The sequence below is a fragment of the Cavia porcellus genome, unplaced genomic scaffold (assembly GCF_034190915.1).
Source record: "Cavia porcellus strain 051 isolate PalLab524CR breed Dunkin Hartley unplaced genomic scaffold, mCavPor4.1 scaffold_42, whole genome shotgun sequence".
NCBI classification, from domain to species: Eukaryota; Metazoa; Chordata; class Mammalia; order Rodentia; family Caviidae; genus Cavia; species Cavia porcellus.
In genome coordinates this window covers 6,931,040-6,955,432 of record NW_026947525.1, presented here as the reverse complement: position 1 = coordinate 6,955,432, position 24,393 = coordinate 6,931,040, and the positions used below count along the sequence as shown (strand labels likewise).

The window sequence follows — 24,393 nt, the reverse complement described above, 5'->3', positions numbered from 1 at the left end:
ATAAAATCAGTCAAGATGAAACCACAGTCTAACCAATCAGATTCAAATAAGATTCATCATAGTAAGACAATGTAAGTAATACAGGGTTTCAGTTTAATGTAATAGGAAATTAAGAATAGTTACCATGGTATAACCTGCTATTTTTGGGTCAGATGTCTGTGCCCTCAAATCTGATATGAGTGGACATACTGGGACAAATTAATTCAAGCTAAACAGAGTGATACGACTACTGTGACTTTTAAATCCTGATACACTATTAAAAATGACCCCTGTCTTTTTTATATACGGTATCAAAGCTACCTATACTAAAGCTTATAGCGTACTGTTTCTGCCTCATGTCTGCTACTCCACTTTACTGCTATAATTTGTCCACCTTACTCCATCATTCCACTGCCTACCCCATTAATTGAGGCCTCTCTGCCACTGTTGTTGGAATTCTGGTATTCCTTCCTCTGTCTAGAATGTGCTTCAGTAGTCTCTATAGGGTTGGGTTGGTGGCCATGAACTACCACAGTTTCTCCTTGTCTTGGAAATACATTATTTTGGCGCCTGGCCATAGGTCTGCAGAGGAGGAGCTGGGCAGATCTGGGGGGCCCTCACCGGCCTCTCTGCGTGTCTGGAGAACTCTGGATATCTGCGCCCAGACTGCTGGAGTTCCCCCAGGCTTCCAGGTGCAGTGAAGGGGAGAGGTGGGTTTGAGGCTTCCACATCAGCCTCCCGATTCCGGCTTCACTTGGAGACCTGCTGAGCTCCCGATAGGTGGGCTGGCCCACACTACCAGCCTAGCCCAGCCTGTTTAGCTGCCTGCCGCGCCTGGCCATAGGTCTGCAGAGGAGGAGCTGGGCAGATCTGGGGGGCCCTCACTGGCCTCTCTGCCTGTCTGGAGGACTCTGGATTTCTGCGCCAAGACTGCTGGAGTTCCCTCAGGCTTCCAGGTGCAGTGAAGGAGAGAGGTGGGTTTGAGGCTTCCACATCAGCCTCCCAATTCCGGCTTCACTTGGAGACCTGCTGAGCTCCCGATAGGTGGGCTGGCCCACACTACCAGCCTAGCCCAGCCTGTTTAGCTGCCTGCCGCGCCTGGCCATAGGTCTGCAGAGGAGGAGCTGGGCAGATCTGGGGGGCCCTCACCGGCCTCTCTGCGTGTCTGGAGGACTCTGGATACCTGCGCCCAGACTGCTGGAGTTCCCCCAGGCTTCCAGGTGCAGTGAAGGAGAGAGGTGGGTTTGAGGCTTCCACATCAGCCTCCCGATTCCGGCTTCCCTTGGAGACCTGCTGAGCTCCCGATAGGTGGGCTGGCCCACACTACCAGCCTAGCCCAGCCTGTTTAGCAGCCGCGCCTGGCCATAGGTCTGCAGAGGAGGAGCTGGGCAGATCTGGGGTGCCCTCACCGGCCTCTCTGCGTATGTGGAGGACTCTGGATATCTGCGCCCAGACTGCTGGAGTTCCCCCAGGCTTCCAGGTGCAGTGAAGGGGAGAGGTGGGTTTGAGGCTTCCACATCAGCCTCCCCATTCCGGTTATACTTGGAGAATTGCTGAGCTACCGACTGGTGGGCGGGCCCACACTATCAGCCTAACCCAGCCTCTTTAGCTGCTGTGCCTAGCCATTGGTCTGCAGAGGAGGAGCTGGGCAGATTTGGGGTGCCTGCATCGGCCTCTCCATGTGTCTGGAGGACTGTGGATATCTCTGCAACCAGGGAGGGTCCACAGGTTCCTGAAGCACTGCGACCTGTGGTGAGTACCCTAACCCGGCTGCGATTGAAGAACTGTGGAGCTTCCAAGGGGCAGGTGGGCGCACAGTGTCCCTGAGGCCCAGCTTGTCTGGAACTGCGGAGCGGCAGAGGAGGGCCATTGGTTCTGTAGGCCCAATGGCTTGGAGTAGTGTGGCGCCAGAGTCTCAGTAGCTCCAAACATAGAAGGGGATTTTCAACAGATCCTGAGGAAGCTTTCAAATAACACTTGAAACACAGAAATATAGGAAAATGACAAAACGAAAGACCAAATTACAACCTCAAACCTCCAGCCCATCTCAAGAAACCCTAGGAGCGATGTATATAGAAGAAAATATATCCCATCCACCTCATATATCGGACACAATAGCCACTGAAATTGACAAGCAACTCCAGGAAGCTTTAAAGAAATTCAAACTCGAAATAATCTCCCAGATAAAAGAAGAAATGATAAAAGAAATGAAAGAGATCCTAAATATATCTAAAGAAAACACAGATAAAAAATTGGAGGAACTAAACAAAAAGATAGAATCCCTAGACGAGCAATATAAGAAACAAACAGAATACATAATGCAGATGCACAGAGATATACAGGAAATAAAAAACTCCACTGAAAGTTGTAAAAACCGCCTTAATGAAAGTGAAGATAGAATTTCAGACCTTGAAGACAGGATTGCAGCTAGTGAACAGGAAAGGAAAGATCTTTTAAAAATAACAAGGAATCAGGAAACAACAATTCAACAACTGCAAGACGATGCAAAGAAGAATAACATAAGAATGATAGGGATTAATGAAAGAGAGGGAGACAACATGAAGGATGTCAGGAGGATATTTAGAGAAGTAATAGCTGAAAATTTCCCAAGCATGAGATCAGAAACTGACATCAGGATCAGTGAGGCATATAGAACTCCAAACAGTCATAACTGAAATAAAACTACACCCAGACATATAATAATCACCATCCCAGAAATCCAACACAAGAATAGATTATTAAAAGCTGTCAGAGAGAAAAGACAGATCACTTATAAAGGAAAACCTATCAGAATCACAGCAGACTTCTCAGCACAGATGATAAAGTCAAGAAGAGCATGGAGTGAAGTATTCCAGATCCTAAAGCAAAATGATTTCCAACCAAGACTGATATATCCTGCAAAACTATCATTCAAAATAGATGGTGCAATACGATACTTCCATGACAAAGAACAGCTGAAGACCTTCATGAGCACCAAGCCAACCCTGCAAAAAATATTGAAAGACAGTTTAGATACACAAAGGAAAAAACCACTAAGCAAAGCAAATAATTAAACAGAACAGAAAGATAAAGATGCAACAGCAGAGAGATAACATTCCTACAATTAACCAGCATTTAACAGTAATAACCATTAATGTAAATGGTCTCAATGCACCAATCAAAAGAAACAGACTAGCAGAATGGATCAAGAAACAAAATCCAACCATATGCTGTTTACAGGAAACCCATCTAACCCAGAAAGATACTCACAGACTGAAAGTCAAAGGATGGAGAACAATTCTTCATGCAGCAGGAATCCAAAAAAAGGCAGGAGTAGCCATTCTGTTTGCAGACAACGTGAACTTTAAACCAACAATGACCATAAAGGACAAAGAAGGTCACTACATACTCGTAAGGGGAAAACTCCAAGAGGAAGAGATAACTATCTTTATACCAAACTCCAGAGCACCCAGTTATATAAAACAATTATTAACAGAAATGAAAAATCAAATTATCAGTAACACAATTGTAACAGGAGACCTTAATACACCACTGACACCAAGGGACAGATCAACCAGACAGAAAATGAGCAAAGAAATAACAGAACTGAATCACACCTGTGAACAAATGGGTTTGATAGACGTATACAGAATGTTCCACCCAACAACATCAGAATACACATTCTTCTCAGCAGTACATGGATCATTTTCTAAAATAGACCATATATTAGCTCACAGAACATATTTAAGCAAATGCAAAAGAGTTGAAATCATCCCTTGCATATTATCGGATCATAGCGCTCTGAAATTAGAAATTAATGACAAAGGATACTGCAAAAATTCCGCAATCACATGGAAACTAAATAACACACTCTTGAGTAATCAGTGCTTCACAGAAGAAATTAAAGAAGAAATTAAACAATACCTAAAAGAAAATGAAAATGCAGATACAACTTACCGGAATCTGTGGGATGCAATGAAAGCCATTCTGAGAGGAAAATTTATTGCACTGAGTTCCCACATCAGGAAAACAGAACGAATACAAATAAATAACTTGATGCTACACCTCAAACAGCTAGAAAAAGAAGAGCAAGTCAAGCCCAAAGCCAAAAGAAGAGAGGAAATTATACAAATCAGAGCAGAAATCAATGCAATAGAGACTAAGAAAACAATCCAAAGAATCAACGAATCAAAGAGTTGGTTCTTTGAAAGAATAAATAAAATCGATAAGCCCCTAGCCAACCTTATTAAAAAAAGGAAAGAAAAAGCTCAAATTCATGCAATAAGAAATGAAAAAGGAGAAATCACTACAGACCCAATAGAAATATAGAGGATCATCAACACCTATTTCGAAAACCTGTACTCTCAAAAGTTTGATAACACAGAAGAAATAGACAGATTCTTAGAAGCATATGAAGTGCCAAAGCTAGATCAAGAGGATATAAAAATGTTGAATAACCCAATCTCTGCTAATGAAATTGAAAATGTAATTGGGTCCTTGCCCACCAAGAAGAGCCCAGGCCCAGATGGATTCACTGCAGAATTCTACAAGAAATATAAAGAAGACCTAATGCCGACACTCCTCAAACTATTCAATGAAATTGAAAGGGAAGCAATCCTTCCTAAGTCATTCCTGGAAGCAAATATTACTCTAGTACCAAAACCTGAGAAAGACCCAACTATAAAAGAGAATTATAGACCGATCTCCCTAATGAACACAGATGCAAAAATCCTCAATAAAATATTGGCAAATAGGATCCAGCAAATCATCAAGAAGATTATACACCACGACCAAGTGGGATTCATCCCAGGAATGCAAGGATGGTTCAACATACGCAAATCAATAAATGTAATCCACCATATCAATAAAGCCAAAAATAAGAATCACATGATCATCTCTATAGATGCAGAAAAAGCCTTCGATAAGGTCCAACACTTATTCATGATAAGAACTTTACAGAAAATTGGAATAAATGGTCTTTACCTCAATATAATAAAGGCCATTTATGACAAACCAACAGCCAGCATCATACTAAATGGCCAAAAATTGAAAGCCTTTACTTTAAAATCGGGCACAAGACAAGGATGTCCTTTATCACCACTCCTATTTAATATAGTACTGGAAGTACTAGCCAGAGCAATTAGGCAAGAAAGAGAAATAAAAGGGGTAAAGATAGGAAAAGAAGAAGTTAAATTATCATTGTTTGCAGATGACATGATACTCTACATAGAAGACCCCCTAAACTCCATTGAAATACTCTTAGATACAATAAATAAATTCAGTAATGTGGCTGGATACAAAATCAATACTCAGAAATCAATAGCATTCCTATACACGAACAACAAAATTACAGAGAGGGAAATAAGAGAAACTGGACTATTCACATTAGCAAGCAAAAAAATGAAATATTTAGGAATTACTCTTACGAAAGAAGTGAAAGACTTATACAGTGAAAATTATAATACACTGAAAAAGGAAATTGAAGATGATCTCAGAAAATGGAAAGACATCCCTTGCTCATGGATAGGAAGAACAAACATTGTGAAAATGGCCATTCTCCCAAAACTGTTATACAGATTCAATGCAATCCCAATAGAAATACCATCAACATACCTTATAGATCTAGAGAAATCACTCCTAAATTTCATCTGGAACCAGAAGAGATCTAGAATCGCAAAGGCAATCCTAAGCAGCAAAGACAAAGCAGGAGGCATCACAATCCCTGACTTGAAGTTATACTACAAAGCAACAGTAGTAAAATCAACATGGTATTGGAATCAAAACAGAGCCGAAGATCAGTGGAATAGATTAGAAGATACAACCACAACTACGAACACACTCAACCACCTTATTTTTGATAAAGGAGCCAAGCAGGTTCACTGGAAGAACAACAGTCTCTTTAATAAATGGTGCTGGAAAAACTGGCTCTCCATTTGCCGAAAACTAAAGCTAGACCCATGTCTATCACCATGTACTAAATTAAAATCTAAATGGGTCAAAGATCTGAATATTAAAACAGAAACACTAAAACTATTGGAAGACAAATTAGGTAGAAACCTTGGAGACATAGGAGTAGGTAAAGAATTCATGAACAGGACTCAAACCGCACGGGAAATACTTCCCAGAATCAATAACTGGGACCACTTCTTATTAAAAAGTTTCTGCATGTCAAAAGAAATCTCCAGCATAGTAAAAAGAAAACCCACAAACTGGGAAAAGATTTTAGTGAACTCTCTCTCAGACAAGGGCCTCTTGTCTAAAACATATATAGAATTAAAGAAACTCAGACCTCCAAAATTCAAAGATCCAATCCAAAAATGGGCATCTGAGATGAATACGCAATTCTCAGATGAATAAATGCAAATAGCAAATAAATACATGAAAAAATGCTCATCATCATTGGTCACTAGAGAAATGCAAATTAAAACCACACTGAGATACCATCTCACTCCTGTAAGAATGGCCAGGATCAAGAAAACCGACAACAAATGCTGGAGAGGCTGTGGGGAAAAAGGAACTCTCCTGCACTGCTGGTGGGAGTGTAGACTGGTACAGCCTTTGTGGAGATCTGTCTGGAGATTTCTCAAAAAGTTGGGACTGGAAATCCCATTTATCCCAGCTATTCCACTTCTAGGCATATTCCCAGAAGAACTGAAAGCATCATACCACAGTGATATATGTGCACCTATGTTTATAGCAGCACAATTTGTAATCGCCAGATCTTGGAAACAACCCAAGTGTCCATCAACTGAGGAATGGATAAAAAAGTTGTGGTATGTCTATACAATGGAGTATTATTCAGCTATAAAGAAGGATCACATTGAGATATTTATCAATAAATGGGCGCAGCTTGAGACCATACTCATAAGTGAAATAAATCAATCTCGCATGTGTGAATACCGAATAGTTTCCCTAATGTAAATAATGATTCAAATATATAAAAATATGTGGTAATCATGATTCCCCATTAGGTGGCCTTGAAGCCTTATAAAGTTTTCACTCATTAATTAGAAAGGCTTTATTCTGGGCTTCTTGATATGGAAATATTTTAAGCTAGAGTATATAAAGTTTTATCCAAATAGTTCAAGGAAAAAGACATTATGGTAACTACTATTAAGTCGGGTTATAAGGTGGTGAAGTACTAGGTTGTTGAAACAGTCATGCTGTGACCTCTATTGTTATATTGTTATGTCCTGTTTTATCTCAATCTTCCCCTTATTGTTTTAAAAAAATCATTATTTAGTCATTTCTTATGTTTGTCTTAATTAAAGAAAAAATTCAAAAAATTAGGATATATAAATAGTAACTCTTTTTGATTTCCTATTAACTTGTTTTGAAGGCCTGTAGTACTCCCACGATCTTGTTTTGACTGATTAGACTCTGTTCCATTCTATATGATAGTATCAAGTTTGAAGACATAGGCAACTACTTTGAAGACAATAAGATTCACTAAGATACCCATTCTGGTTTGACTATTGTCTTCTTTGGAAGTCCTGTAATGTTTACAATGCCTAAGTTTTATTGGTCTTGTTCTCTACTGTTTTGTCCAACTTTATAATATCTAATAAGATAGACAATTCTTTTTAAGGAAACAAGGGACAACGTTGATAACCATTGTTGATAAACTTGTACTCTGTTCTACACCATGTGCTATGTCTATCCTTGCTATTGACTGACAGCTTTGTTTTGCCATATTTGACTGTATTCTTCCCCCCCCCCAAAGAAAGTAATAAGCACTAAGGAGTAATAAAATCCAAGATGTGTAAATTTTGTTGTAAAAAAGAGAGGGAAAAAAAAAAAAGAAAAAGAGCTCTAACGGGTATAACAGCAAGTGTGTTTGGGGGTGTTAAATAGCTGACTATATCAATGTTTTTGGATCATTGAACACAGCTGTTTGCAGTCTCCCTGTTTGAATGTCCACCTTGTGTTCTTTGATACTGTGATTTGAGGAACTATTTTCAAGATGATAGTGTGTAATCTACTAGCAGGTGATTTCTTACTGTTATGTTGGTTTTTTTTTTTTTTTTGTAGTTCTGTATTGTGTGTACCCTTACGCCGCTTTGGTTTGTTTTGTGTTTTTCTCTTTTTCCTTTTAAATAAAAAAAAAAAAAAAAAAAGGAAATACATTATTTCTCCATTAATTTTAAGAGAGTTTTTCTGGGTATATCAGTGTTCGTTGCAAATAATTTTCTTTCAGGGCTTGGGATATTTCTCCCCAGTCCTTTCTTGATTTGAGAGTTTGTGTTGATGAATCTATTATTTTGATAATTTTCCCACTGTAGGTTATCTGGTTCTTTTCCCTGGCTGTTTTTGTATTCTGTTCTTTTGGTGGATTTCTGGAATCTTGATTATTATATGTCTGGGTGTATATCTGTTTTGGTTGTAAGTAGCTGCAGCTCTGTATGCCTCATATATCTGGATATCATTTATTTTTCCTATACTTGGGAAGTTTTTCTTTAATATTTGTGTGTGTATTCTTTCTATTTCATTTTTAGCTGCTCCTGCTTCCTCACTCATATGCTTTATTCTTAAGTTATGTATCCTTTTGTCACCTTCTAGCCTTTGAATTGTTTCTTTCTGATTCCTCATTTTTTAAGGGGTATTTTCTTACATGATCATATATCATAAATCTCTCTTCAAGTTTCAAAAGGCTACCTTTAGTTTCTGTCAAGGCATTTTGCCAGTGATCAATGGTGTTTTTAGTTTCATGGTAATGTCTTTGGATCTGTTTCATGTATTCTAGCTTGTGTTTAAATTCTTCTTCTGAAGTTTCTCTTTCTGATTTCCCACATTCTTCCATCTGTGTTTCCTTGGGTGGGGCTTATCATTTAATTAATCTCATTATATCTTGCTTCACTTGGATCAGAAGTACAATTTTCAATTAATCTATGAGGTCATGAAGGTATTTCTTTATTTCAGCTGATGCTGTGTCTAGTATTGAATGGTTTCTGTGGTGTTCTCTTCTGTGTTTACTTCTCCTGGGCTCATTTTCTCACATACAGCAACAAGATTTTTTTATTTCTATCTCTTGTCTTGTTTCCGGTTTCTTTCAGACTGGAGTGGCCTGTGGGTCTCTGACCCTCTCTATATTGTTTAGGGACTTTCTGAAGCATGCTGACTTCAGTTTTGCTGCCCTCCCCAATTTGTTGTTATATGAGGTAGGCAGGGATGCAAGGATGATGCAGACTAGCTTCCTGCCTCTGTGCCAGGCAATCTGCAAGTTAGGCTGTACCTTGTGGACATCACAGTCACAACAATTTTGTATCTGCTTATTGGGTCCCAACCAGAGGCATGGTTCAGCCCTAGCAGATCCTGCCAGTTCTCTCTGTGCCAGAAGCAGCTGACTAATGTCACCATAGCACAGGGCTCTGCCCAAATCCCAGCTGTCCTCTACCATACCACTCTGACAGGAACAACTATCTAATGTCACTGCAGCGCTGGGTCTGCTCAATTCCAAGATGTCCTCCACCAGTCCTCTCTGTGTCACTGACGATATCATGGTGCAGGGCTCTGCCCAATTTTAAAATGTCCTACACCAGACCTCTCTGCACCAGGGATGACTATCTGATGTCACCACGGTGCCAGCTCTGCCCAACTCCAAGATGTCCTCCACCAGACCTCTCTGTGTTACTGATGCCACCATGTGGCAGGCTCTGCCCAATTCTAAGATGTCCTCAACCAGCAACAGCAGCTGTGGGACCCAGTCCTTAGTACTCACTGGGACTCAGCGCAAATCTTTCTCCTGAGTCCAATGCAAATTGCACCACTTTTCTTCACTGCATACCCTGGTACAGCATGGATCAGTCAGAAAACTATATGGTGTCTGGCTTCAGAGCTCTGAAGCTTGCAGTCTTCTCTGGCACAGCCAGCTGGCCCTGGCTGCTTTGCAGGGTCCTGGTTATCAATTTCCAACAGTCTCCAAAAGCCAATACAGCTTTTCCTCTTGGATCCACTGGTCAGTGTGCTGCATTAATGGTGCAGGGTTTGCAGCAGCCATGGTCATGGCACAGCCTTAAATCCTCTGGCCATGCCAAGTACAGTGTGGAACAGGGCTCCATGAGTACATTGGGCTTCAGCTCTCCATCCATGCTTTTCCTTCCTTTTCCCAGTTTTATTTTTCCCTTCAGTTACTTCCTTGGTTAATAAGAATCATTATCGATTCATCTGGCCCGCTCTATATTGTCATATTCTAGTATTTAATATGAAACTCTCCCTCAAATCCTCTAGCAAGCTGCCATTTGTGAAACTCCCCTACAAATTTATTATTATATCAGAGATTGTAAATGTCCTTTCATGTGCTGCATTAAACAACACACTGTGTGGATCATTAACATTTGATGATTTTAATATTTTTGACAATATACTGAAAACCAATGTACATAATGACACAGTACAACTCACTCAAAGGTCATGAGGTAGAGGCAGGAGGAAGCACTGACCAGTATGAGATACACTGTAAGTTTAAAGTCAACTTGAGCTACAGTACAAAATCATGGCTCAAAAGTACAAAACAAAAACTGATGAATGTACATGTTAAAAAATATGAAACATATTATAACTTTGAGATCTCTGAATATTTATTACTATGTTTCTATTTTATGTATAAATCAATAATGTATGAGGAAATTTAAACATGAAAAGCTAAACATTTTATAGGACATTTTCAAAGTACTTATTGTAAACAGTAACATTCATTTGCATTTTGAAAATTCAATCTTTGTAAAACATTTTTTTACATCATGAAAGCCTCAGTATTCACATGAATACATAAATGGTCATTTTGAAGATGAGTTTCTATCAAAATTCACAGTTATCTGTATTTCTTACATATTAGAATATAATATTTAAATTTCTCTCATACATTTCCGTGAGGTTGATCAGGAAGGAAAATTTCAAACTGATATATTAGTGTTTTTTGTTATATACTATCAGCACTACCTATGATTCCTATGTTCAAATACTTTTCTATGGATTCCCAAATAAAACAAAATAAAAACAAGTGTATCTCTTGATATTTTTCTAAGTTTAAATAAAGTGTAACATGATTTCATTCCTTCAAGTTCCCTTGTTGCAATATTCATGCTCAAATACTGAGGAATTACTAATGCTCTTTGTACAAATAAATAAAACATCATACTTACCTACTGCAGTAATATTCATATATGTTTTCCTCATCACATCTCTGTAGAGCTTCTTTTGGAATGGAGACAAAAAATTCCACTCTTCTAGGGTAAACTTCACAGCCACATTCTCAAAGTTCACTGTCTCCTACATAATAACAAGAGTGCTCAAGGTTAGAAACATAACTAATATATTTCAGCTTCACTTATAAAATGTCTAACTGAAGGACATTCTTTCAAGAATTGACTGCAATGTCAAGGTCATCCAAACACAAGTGCATTCAAATATTGTCACTCAGTAACACTGATGCCAAACTATAACACAATGCCAAAGCACCACAGAAATGTGGCATGGCTTAACTTGCAGAGCTGCTTATATTTTAATTTTTACTGACTTTAAAAGAAGAGCTCAAAGAGGGACCCTGCAAATGCACATTGACAAAACACCTAGTTATTCATAACACTGAGTTCATCTTTCTTTCTAGATGCATTTACACTCTTGAAAATGTTTTCCTAGATAAATATTTAGTTGAATATGAAAGGAGGTCTATGAAGTACTAAAATTTAATGAAAATAAAGGTTTATTTAACCATTCTTTAGGCAAGGAAATTAGGGAAAGTTAGTCATAATCTTATAACCCAGGAACACCAAATTATCTCCTTGTACATGAATACTAGAAAATCTACTTGGGTGTAAAGGAAGACAATGTGGGAAAAAAGATTTTGGAAGTGCAATGAAAATGGAGGTTTAGCAAAATAACTGGTCACTAAATACAGAAGGAAGAGTTCAGCCCACTGGGGTGGCACAGGCCTGTTCTCCCTGGACTTGAGAGGTTGGTGTAAGAGGATTACCAGGAATTTCAGCAATGCCATGTGTAGTGTCCAGTCTGGGCTATGTAATAAGGACAGTGCAGACTACAGAGTGAGGCAATGCATCAAGCTCCATCACCAAATAAAAATTAAAATTAATTCAGTAATTTACCAATCACAGCCTTGTACCAGGGATACATCTCGGTGGTATGAGCAACTGACTGATATGTGCAAGGCCCTGAGTTCAATTTCCAACCCCAAATAACCAAACTAAACACACCTTTGATTTTTTCAACAATTATAGATGAAAGTTAGAAAAAAAAGCCTACAAATGTTCAATACTTTTGAGCAAGGAAATATTTTGCATAATAAACATGAAAAACATTCAAAGTTCAACATTCATATCACTGGACAAATGGATCTCAGGAAAGGGTGACAACTTTCAATGCATCTAAATGGAAGTAGAATATTCTTGCACAATTCAGCTCATGTTGTGCCTCTCAAGAAGAAAGCACAATACATTTCATTTACATTCAGAGAGAAACAGGTATGTCCTAGAATTCTGAAATATGCAATATCCTGGCCTATGTGCATTGACATGGGAAAGAGAAATGTGAATGACTATGAAATTTATACTACAAAACACAGAGTTAATGAAAAAGTTTCCTGAGGAGAAATGCAAGCAGCCAAGGAAATCAGAAGAAACTGAAATCTATAGAATGGGAATTAAACAAGAAAATATTTATGAAAGGAAATAACAAAGATTTTACATTCAGAGTAAAGATGAATGAGCACAAATCTAAAAATAATCAAAAACTTATTGACTCAGGAGAAATACTGAACAGAAAACAAAATCTAAATCACATTTATGAAAATCACCAAATATTGAAGTGTGTAAGAACAAAATATTTAGATTTACTAAGTCAACACTCAACTCCTAAATTCCACAAACACCTTTACTATGGAGTTTATGAAAATCCACAGAAAAGGTACTCCTTTATAATGTCTAGAAAATAATTTGTGCAATTATTCCTGGAAATACATGTGATTCTTTTCAAGAGAAATTAAAAAGTCAGAAACTGTGTCCAAAAGACTAAATGAGAAAGGCCTTGATTTTTGGCCTTGATTCACATACCAGCCATGGTGAACAAAAGTAAAAAATGATTACATTGAGAAATACCACAAAACCTAACACAATATTTCTTTGTGCACTTTTTAAGCAGTTCCTGAAAAGTAAAAAGGAAGAAACTAAAAAAAAAAAAAAAAAATCCAAAACAACAACCACAACAATGACAACAAACAGTCTCCATGAAAAAGCACACATTGTAAATTTTGGAAAATTTCCAAAGAAGAGTTGTCATCAATAATGCAATAAAACTTTCTGATCTGAAAGGATTTTATCACATGGTTACTTTCCTTTCTTCCCTAAGATCCAATGGTAAAACACTCTGAATACATGTGGGACACTTTCATTGTTATCACTAAATCTAAACAAAAACTTTTGAGAATAAGCTTTCTTTAAATGATTAAAACAATAAATTGAAATTCAGGTATTTAGTCTTTTATATCTGCCAAACTACAGTGGCAATATCAGTGCAATAAATTCACAGCTAACAGTTGTGTAATGGTAAATTCACCAAAAGGAGAACAGGTCAGCCTATCAGGGAGCAGGTGACATTATCAAGAGAACAGGTCAGATTAAAAGGAATGGAGAGAATATGTGGCAAAGCTGATGGATAGGTAGAAAACTACATAATGGGCAAATACACCACCTGGAGAGCAGCAGTTATTATGTGGATACTGCTGAGGATAGATTAAACAGAAAGCTGTGAAAAAACACATACCTGGGTGGCACTGATTCAACAAATCTACTGAAGCTACATTAGTTTGACTATATTCCATGTGTACAATCTGCATTTCTTTAAAAACTAATATCATTCCTTAATACATATCCCACTACAAAGAGCAACTAACTACCAAAACAGAAACAGGATTGGAAGAGAAAAATCAATCATTTATAAGAATATATTTAAGAATTCCTAACAAATCTATCAGTGAGTGACAGCTCAGGAAGGCAGAGCAGTATTTAAAGTCACCATCAAGTCAACATGATAACAAATCAAAGCACCATATCAGATGGATTCTAGTGAATATTTTATCACAGAAATACATGGCACACAGTCATCAAAACAAGTCAACTGTTTGCACATGTGGCCCAGGTTGAGACTAGCAGTACAGAACATAACATAGTGGAGTGGAATCAAAGTCATGAAAAGAAAGCTCTTACAAAATGCTGGAATGAAATTAGAAATGAAAAGCTGAAACAAATGAAGAATACTTTTAGAATGAGAGATCAAACCACAAATTTTAAATTACATGCTTCAAATAAACAGCTTAAATAAAGGATTTCATAATCTATGACAATGAATGTACATTTTTTGAGTTATTTCAGTTACTCAAAATCAGTGCCTCAAAACATATTAACAAGAGTGGATAAAGGTACTGGAAAAGAACAAACACTTCAATTTCAGAACATTACAGAACACAAGGCAGAACTATGAGGTGAGTGCATGGCATTAATCTGCATTGCAGTCTTATGAAGTCTTACAATACGGCCAACAGTGCCCATAACAGGTCCATCCCTGAGCAGTGGGAGCTGAATTCCCAGAGAGAAGTAGAGATAACTGCTGAAATATGAAAATGTTAATTACCCTACAGAAAACAGGATATTTCATTGCTCTATATTTGTGCATATTCTAAAGGACAATAGAGAATAAACTCTCAAAAGTATTAGTGGTGTTATTGAGTAATTAATATAATTAAACACATTAAAATATAGAGAAAAACATCCTATAATGATGTCAGTGGACACAGAAAAGACACAAGAAACAAAATAAAATTAACAGAGAATCAGTTGGAATTCATACAAATGTATCCACTTTCAAATAACAGTGTATATGGTGGAAACATTAAAGTTTCATCAAAAATTAATAAAATTTATAAGATAATGTACCGCAGACAACATCTCTGGATTGAAATACAGATATGTGCCATCTAAAAATGGAGCAGGTATAAACAAGTGGATTGAAATTATGAGCACATACCACATGCAATTCACACTGACATAATTTCAAAAATGTAAAAACCATATTTGAAGGAGCTATAAAAAATCACAAAATGTGTCATTTACCTTGTCCTTTTCAGCAAAGTTCAGTAACTGACAATGAATTAGAATAGCTACATGACCAATGTTGCTTCTGTCTCTGCACTCAGAAAAAAAAAAATCTTTTACAATTCATGGAATATAGCTCAGCAGCACAGTATCTGCCTGAAAATGTAGAATTTTGAGTTTGAACCCCAGTTTTTAAAAAATTGCATGTACAAGTGAATTTCCTAAGTCTAAGAGATCAGTTTGGGTGCTTAATAGCCAGTAACTTTGCAAGTTGTCCTTTACAGCATTATTTCACCTTCCACTATTTAAATTCCTATCATAAAATCCAACTATTATCATTATAAGGTATAGAACTAAGGTATTCAACAATTTATTCATTTATCACATGACTCTAGATATAAGACAGTAGTTTACACATGCCTGGCAAGGTCCTAACAGTTATTTTAATCATAACCAATGCTAAAATGTATATTAAAATTTACCTATGTTAACTTTTTTAATAAATCCTAATGAGGTTTTTACACATCCTAAAATGACTTTGGAATTGTGAGAGTGTGCTCATTTATTTTGCAATTCACCTTCATGACAATGAAGCTCAATATTGAGGACATAATTGTCTGTTTAACAACACATATATAAACTGTCATTTAACTAGCACAGTTAGATGTCTCCAGCATTATGACTTTTATAAAATATCCAACTATGTCACCGAACTTTACCCTACATCTCAGGGGAATCCAGACTTATCAAAATTAATCCTAGCAGGAGGTTTAGGGTTAGGGTTAGTGTTAGGGTTAGGAGGGCACAATGAGAGCAGCATGGGGCCCCACCCTCAACCCTTTCCCTGTGAATAGACAAGGATTTAGCGTGGTAAATTTTCAATAATAGCCCTTTCCTTCTCAAGGGTTGAAAATTAATCACTTGTGGCTTATTATATTTTCGCAAGTAATGTACACAGCTTGACACCTCTGATGCTTAGACTTCTAGTGTCACATTTTGTGAGTGTGAAGGCACCTGGGTTATCAGGAAAGACATCTGCATGTGGATTCATGTGACCAGGAAGCATGACTTATGAGATTGCATTTAGTACATGGCCCTTGCCTCTCTCTCTCTCAGTGCTCAAGTATCTCCCCTGGAAGGTTGAAGATTTTAATCTGATAGCATGAGCAAACCTGAGGCAAATAACCTAAGGCAATGGCAGACAACTGTGCTCATGTACAGGAAGTGAGGAGATTACTTTCTCCCTTATTATCCAACCCAGGTTACATGGTTGTTGCCAAGCACATACAAAGTGAGTCATTTGAGATGTGCTATAATCAAGTTAGTTATCCACTAAGAAGTGCAGGGCTTTAAAAACAAGTTGGAAGATTCATACTCATCATGAAAAACACCACAGGTAATCATCACAAAACACTAACCTTTGTTTTGGTAAGAATTCCAGTCACAGATATTCTTCATAGGTAGTAATTGTCTTCTGATTCTCTCAAAACTTTTTAGGAGAAAATAAAAATATTTTACAAAAAAAAAATTCCATAGAAATCAAGTTACTTCCTCAGAAAGAAAAGATTGGCAAAATCATCTGTACATGGAATGAAATCTTTCCAGTATTCTGTAGCTTGTCATATTTAAGAGTACTAGATCATATTCATGGAACTAAAGGAATAATTTGTATCTTGAAAAATCAAATATGCCCAAATCTTATTTTTAAATGGAAAATTAGTCACAAAATATCTATTGGGAAATTTTTTCTTTTCCAGTGCATTTTCTCCTTCCCCATTCCACTTGAGTATAGCCCCAGGTGCTCTATCTAGTGATTTTCATGGTCTTTTCAACTTTTAGAACTATTTCTGTATGCTCACACAGCTGTGCATGTAGTCAGTACTCTAATGAGTCCTAGGTGCCTTAGAATCTTCTCTCTTTAGAAAGGTGAAAGTGCCAAGAGTTCAAATCCTTCTGAAGCTGCATGACACCACTCAATTGAAATTATAAACCTGAAACTCTATTATAGAGATGACATTAAAAGATATATTACAGAAATACTTGTTATGTCTCATCCTAACCCTAATGGCTAACCACTCACCTTGGTTTCTACCAATTTAAAATTTCCATTTTATCTTCTTGGCTGGAGGATACATGTCAAGCAGTTTGACCAGATTGGGCCACATCAGTAAAAATAAGAAAAAAAAAATCCAGGGAAACAAAGACACAAAATGCCCACAGTACTGTTCACATTTCCAAACAGGATTGCACTGCTCTCCTGATAGAGCTGCTCAGGAGAAATAGGTGAATACAGCTCTCAAAACTGGAAACAACTGGGTAAGGCCCATGTTCTATATGGGATAACATGAAGGAATGACACAAAAGTGCTATTTGAGTTTCAAAATTAAAATGACTTGATCTACCAATGAGTAAATGACAACAAAATGCATTGAATATGTAAAAATAGAAACCTGCTATTGTAAACCTCATGCTAAGTATTAGATTTTTTTCAGCCTGCTGAATACAAATGCCTTGAACTTTTTTTCCGATCTAACAGAAAGACAAATTTATAGTACGACACTAAACATCACATGTACCTCACTGAATGCAGGACACTCTAAATCACTAGTTGTTCATCCATGGTGTCCTTCTCCTGAGACCAAAGACTCATTTCTGGATTACTGACATGAGCATATAAACTTTGCATTGTGCCATGAATCACTAAAAGAAACTTTGTGTCAACTTACAAATTCAATATAAGTTTAAACTGCAAGCATTTTCTCCTCATTATCTAAGTTAAGGCACTTTAGTTAAGGTAATTTGGGGTGGACATAAACCCTAAATGTGCATCTCTTATTGAAAAAGCTCTTGCTCAGTTATCCAGGGTAGCCTTGGTTTTGGGGTTATTTTGTGCACCTCTATGGCTCAGTGCTGTTTACTTTGCCCCAACACTATCTGTCAGACAGACCCTTTCTTTCTCTCTCCCTCCACATGTCTATGCCCTTCCATTTCCTTTTAATCACTTGGCTTTTCTCATTCAAAAAGTACTTTCATTCCTATTCTTTAATACTCATGCAGAGCCTGAATATTTGAATACACCCCTACTTCAGGAAAAAGTTCACCTTAGAGTTGCAAATTCTTTACTGTCTTTTTGCGACAGGGTTTCACAATGCAGTACAGCATGTCCTTGAGCTCACTTCATAGCCAAGGTTTGCCTTTAATAAACTTGCAAGAACCCTTCTGTATCTGATTCCTGAGTGCCAGGGTTAAGGGGATATGCCACCACGCCATGCTCAGTGTTTCAAATTTCAGGTTAAAGTGTAAGCACAGCCCTAAATCTATAGCCATTCTTTCACAGGAGACACATTTCCCTTGCTATTCTCACATTAATCACATCTCTATATCCCTGTTATCACCAGTTGACTGTTTTTTCAGTGTGGGATTAACAGCATGTCCTACAGGAAGTTGTTCTCTGCAGGAACTTTCCCCTCAGGGTCTAGTGCATCGCCATCCCCCAAATACTCCACAGCATTCTGAACTCTATGAAATGGCTTGCTTCAGCAGTTCAATTGTAAAAAAAAACAGTTGTTTATTTACTTGGCTTTTAAATTAGACACTAGCAAAGGTAAGGGCCTCTTTTAAAGTTGCAAAATTAGTGGCTTTGATAAGAATTACAATGAGAATAGCCAATGACCTTGGACTTTGAATAAGCAATGAATTTTCTCCCCCACAATAAAATGCAGATTTCCCTCTGCTATGGTGACTTGCAGTTGCTAATTACTACACTCCTGAGATAACAGAAATGTAAATACAAACAGCCAGTTTATCTCTAAACCCTCTTTCCTGTAGACCCCACAGTCTGAAGAAATGGGATAGAGAAACCGGGCTCAACGTTCTTTTTTCTGGGTGCACTTACTCAGGACTATAATCTCCTCCCACTGGAGGCTGATAGAGGAGCATGGCCAAGAGTTCAAGGCCAGGTCAGACTACACAGAAATGCTCTGTATCCAAACATAAAAAATAAAAATAAATGAGAAAAGGAAAGATAGATAGATAGAAGATACATAGGTGAAAATCTATTTCAAATCCACAGAACCACGTGTAGCTTCTGGCCAGCTGACTATCCATGTAGGAAGCATTCTGAATTTTAAGGATCTCTAATTTCTTATTTTGGATCAATAACTCTACACTCAGTGTGGTGAGATTGCTAGTTCTGTTTATGTGGTAACATCATTGTGAGTAGCAGTCTCACAGAAGGAATTCAGATGATAATTTTTTCTCACTCTGAGGACAGAACTCAGATTTGCCCCAAACCATTACATGCCTCAAACACAGCTTTACGCAGGGCTGCTCAAAAAGACCTCCTGGACTTACAGTGGTTCTGCCTATTCCCTTCCAAAACTCACACAATTGTGTCCCATTCCCAGCGCCAGTACCATCGTTACCATTGTGATGCTTGAGGGTGTCCGAGGATCCTTTGCAGAGCTCAGTAAAAATTCACTGAAACTCGATATGCAGCCAGTTCTGGGCTCTCAGCATCAAACTCACAGTAAGCCTTTCCGCGCCAGGACAGGGAAGAGCCCTCCTACCTTGGCCCACCTGATTGGGTATTAACTCACCCCCAACATTATTAATGATTGGCTCCTGGGCCCATCTCTCTACTGTGATGTCATCTGCAAAGCAGGATTCATACTTCCATTTAAGGATTTTACTCCTGGCTTTTCAGAGCTGCCCTGGGTTACCTTAAGGTCTCAGTGCAATTTCCTGAATTTGAGTCCTAAAAGTTCCCAGGTGAATGTCCTCTGGAAGAACCAGTCCGTTGAAGACAGAAAAGATAATTTGGCCAGGTCAGATCAGGACAGATTGGAATGGGCAGGGACTGCTGTCCAGAATGAGACCATAAGTCAGGCATGGTGGCTCATGCCTGTAATCCCAGTACTTGGGAGGCTGAGGCAAGAGAGTTGTTGTGAGTTCGAGACCAGCCTGAGCTACAAAGTGAGCTCAAGGCCAGCCTGAACTGCATGGCACGAGACCCTGTCTCCAAAAAGACAGAAAAAGAAATGAGACCATAACCTTTGTTGCCCTGATTTTTACAAGGTCTCTCACTGCTAATTTGCATTGACTAAATTAATATGTGTCGCAAATAGAATTCCATTACAGCTTTAATGAAGAAACTAGACATATACAGTAACAAGCTTCTGAGAAAAAGTAAAGATGAAGGAAAATCGATAGTCCAACTGTTTCAGAAAAACTTTGTACTGTACCCAGTGTGATAAATCATACCTACATTTTAAAGATAAACCTAGTCAACCATGAGTTTCTCAGTGATTGCTGAAACAGAGTCTTGCACTTGATCCACTAGATCATTTCCTGTCAATCAAATGTGGGATAAAAAAAACACTTTAGACTGCGAGTGAAAACATTTTTGGCATATGTGAATACACTCCACTCTAAGGTCATTGTATTAGTGCATTATCCTGTTGCTTATTGTTGACTTCACTTCATATCAAAGGTTGCTTTTAACCAACCCATAAGTTTTAGATATAAATCACTGACAGCATGAAAGAAAATCTAATGAAGCTGATGTGGAATTTGCAGGCAGGCAATGGCTCCTCAGCTGGGACCTCAGGGCCTGACACATGTTCCAGGGAAATGACATTTTTGTCTCTTTAATCAATGCAGCCAGGAACAAAGGCAATCAGTTATCTGGCCACTACCTTCTCACAGGTAGCTGTCTGACCCTCATTTATTTTCTTTCTTCCAAGTGAAGGGTTTTCATTTTCTATTCAGTCTTACTATCTCTAAGCCCTTATTTTTATGACTGTTACATTCATTTCCTGTGGTGCAGTGACAGCAGAACACCCCAACCTGTGACTAGGTCAGGTAGAAAATCATTTTTCTTCTTTTTACAGATTCCCCTTATTGAGAAGTCAAAACTTTTTTTTTCTTTTCTTTTTTAATTTCTAGTAAAATAAGAAAAACATCCCTTGAAGTTCCTGATTTTGTCCACAGCTATATTCCTGTTCCTTGTGAGTCCCTGAGCTCAGTTTCTACCAAATTAACAGGTTCAATAAATTTCTCTCTATTGATTACAGGTTGGCTGTTTTGTAATAGTATTGCTCGCTACCTAATAAAAGTGCCTCTTGCATAGAGATTATCTTATAGATGTGCTGATAGAGCTTATAATTACCAATCATGTGTCTAACAAGATTTAATGTGATGGGTATATCTGATGTCAAGTGCATAATTTTCTATTTCTAAGCATCAAGCTTCTGACTTATCTGAGCCAGTGATTCACTTCTTTGAAAAGATTGATAACTTGGCAATTGCAGGTTCCATATGAAATTCCTGCAGAATCATTGGCACACTGTCTTTGTGACCACCTCCACAGTGCACAGGCACTTTATTGTTTAATATTAAATAAGTTCTGTTATTAATGCATTTTGGATTCCTGAGAGTTTTTGTACTTCAAGAAGAGATGGTAACTGAAATTTTGCCATTCTGTGTTTGTGTTCCTGAACTTTCTATCATAGTGATAAAGTATATGAAAAATTCAGACACTGGAAATGGAACTTTTACTGGGGGTGTATTTTAGCCCATTCCTTCTGAAAATCAGACCATGGTGGGAAAATGAGACAGTGCATTGGAGCCCACCTCATACTGGTCAAGATGTACAATAAGACAAGAAGCAGCTACCTCAAAGGAGGAAGTGTCCAAGGTCATTGTGTGTGTGTGTGTGTGTGTGTGTGTGTCTGTGTTCCTGTCTCTGTGTGTGTGTGTCTGTGCATATTTCTGTGTGTTTCTGTGAACACACAAGGATTCATCAATCCCACCAGCAATCCCCCCCAATCTTTCTCTGCACAACTTCTGACCTGTGTCAAAATGCCGCTCAGTCCCTCAGTGCCCTAAAGCTCAATTTTTGTCTCTACATGGTAATTCTATCTCAGTGCACATGGATCTCACTCCCTGTGTCTCTCACACAGTGATGCACAGCAGAGTCCTAAGGGTTACAGAGGGCAGCTGCTACAGAACAGGCTGGGACCAGTGGGACTGGTCTTTGGACTTAAAAGCAGTGTATTGGATTAAAGCCTGTAATAAACACAACCTTCAGATGCTTGCTTGGTTTCCCAGGGTCCTGAGTTCCAATATCTAGATTTTACTTTTTAAATTATAGTATATGCCACTGATACATGCAGAATCACCTCAGAAAGGAGACTGTTATAAAATAAACTAAATGTGTAAGGTCAGATTTATGGAAATCAGTTTAGAAAGGAAATTCTGAATATATGAAATTGCAGTATTTGTTCTTACATATTCTCCATTATTTAACTGATTTAAATGAGAGGGGTAGAGAGAGTGAGAGAAAAAGAGAGGTGGGGATACAGAGAGGGGAGAGATTGTTTACAGTTTAGCATGCTTTAATTTATGAATTCCTAACTTGTAAAGTCCAAAAAGAAATTGCAGGCTGAAGTCCTGCTAGTTCTGTTGGACAGAAAGTGTTCACTGTCTCATTGGCTTTGTCTTGAGTTCATCGAGCTGCCCTCCTCTCTCTCCTCTCTGAGCAAAGGACTCCTAATGGGGCTGGGGCTGAGCTTAGGAATCAGGTATTCTTACACTACATTGCATTACATTACATTTTACCATCCAAGATGAGGATTGGGCCATTTATTTTTGAGATTTATAAACATGGACATCATAGATTTAATTTTCTCCTCTGAAGCTTTTATTTTAGCATTTGAGAACATTTCATCACAAGAATAAAACTAGCAATTTTTTTTTTTTGCATGATGTTCAATCGACTTTTTTTGTCTTTTGGAAACATGGTTCCACTATGCAGTTCAGGGTGGCTTTGGGCTCACTTTGTAACCTAGGATGGTCTCACATTTATAATTCATCCTCCAGCCTCACCCTCCCAACTTATAGGATTACAGTAATGAGCTGCCAGGCCCTGTTAATTTGACATTTTAAAAAAAGTTCATTGCAGAAGATTTTTAAGTTTTTTTGAGATGGCAATGGATAACCATTTAGTGAAATTCCTAAAAAAAGATGAATAAAGTAAGTACATATATATGTACTTATGCAATTAATTTTGATGAAGAATGTTTACTTCACCTAGGATAGGTAAACTATCAAATGAAGGCTATGTATTTCAGGGTTTCCTCAGGTCACAGGATGTTAAAATAGAAAAAAAAATCCTAGAGGCCAAATGAAAGCCCTCACATGCCACTTCCTTTCCTGCACCTGCTCCTGGAGCCATTTTTCCCCCACAGAATGTGCACCCCCTACTGGTTCCAAGTCGGGAGAGTTTTGTAGGAGCTCTCAATGATGTCTCCTCACTGTGTGCCACTGCAGGATGATAGAGTCATGTTCCCATGTCTTAGGCTTCTCATTTGCAGGTACAGCGTGTTCTTGCCATTCTCTTGGGAGATGGTGAATCGGCCCTTCATGGAGTCTGCGTACTACTATCATGATTGATGTATGCGATTCACTCTAGCCCCTTTCCTGGAGTCTGGAGGAAACAGTGCAAGCCATAGCTCATGAACAGGAATCTAGAAGCTGCTCAGGAGAGTTCCTGGAAACACGCAGGCTGCACCAAGCCTCCGCGGACTCCAATAGCTGCTTCTCAGCCTAGACATCTGAAAACACAAGGACATCTTAGACAGGAAACTCACACATGACCACAATCATGTCCACTTACCCTTCCCTTATTGCTTGTTGTCCATAATTTACCTTTCATAAGTGCAAACAAGAAAACACAAGTCAGACCCAAATCCATAGAGATTGTCTGTGCTCAGCCCTCATCTCTGAGTGGGAACCTCTGGGTATCCAGGGCTGGGTTCCTCAGCAGATCTGCAGGGTGAGGGCTGGGCTGATTTTCATGAGCACAGGGAGGCCCTATTTGCCTTTCTTCTTGCTATATAAACAGAGTTGTGATTAGACCCTCAGACCAGGCATTGTCCACAGCAGTTGTGAGTGTCCTGAGTAAATCTGGTAACATAGATGCGTTAAAGAGAGTCTGATAGCTCATGTAAGAGTGCTCTGTTGTCTTTTTAACTTCATTTGCTTTCATTTTTGTCCATATACTCAGATCATACTTTTTATATTAATGATGCTTGCTTTATGAACCTGTCAAATGTTGAGTGTCATGAGCAGTTGTGTTCTCCACAAAGAATCTGATGCTGTATGAATGTCATTCCCACTGTCTAGGTCTTTGCTCTCCTGGTCAGCGAGCAGATTGATTCCTGCTCCAGCTCCTGGACATTCCTGTTGCAGTTGGCAGACCTCTCTCCCCGTGGTGGGAATGGGTGTGCCTGTGCTGTGTTCTGGTCTTTTTTGAAAGACAATAGCATTAGCA

General features: G+C 38.4%; 1 long non-coding RNA gene across 1 annotated transcript in view; it reads right to left on the bottom strand.

Moving 5' to 3' along the window:
* The window catches only part of LOC106027078 (uncharacterized), a 40,027-nt gene that overhangs the window by 3,950 nt on the left and 11,684 nt on the right, over nt 1-24,393 (bottom strand). The window contains exons 7-9 of the long non-coding RNA XR_010045831.1: nt 18,955-23,674; nt 16,478-16,548; nt 11,100-11,226 (exon numbers count right to left, since the gene is read on the bottom strand). This is a non-coding gene — a long non-coding RNA (uncharacterized LOC106027078). The remainder of the gene's footprint in view (nt 1-11,099; nt 11,227-16,477; nt 16,549-18,954; nt 23,675-24,393) is intronic.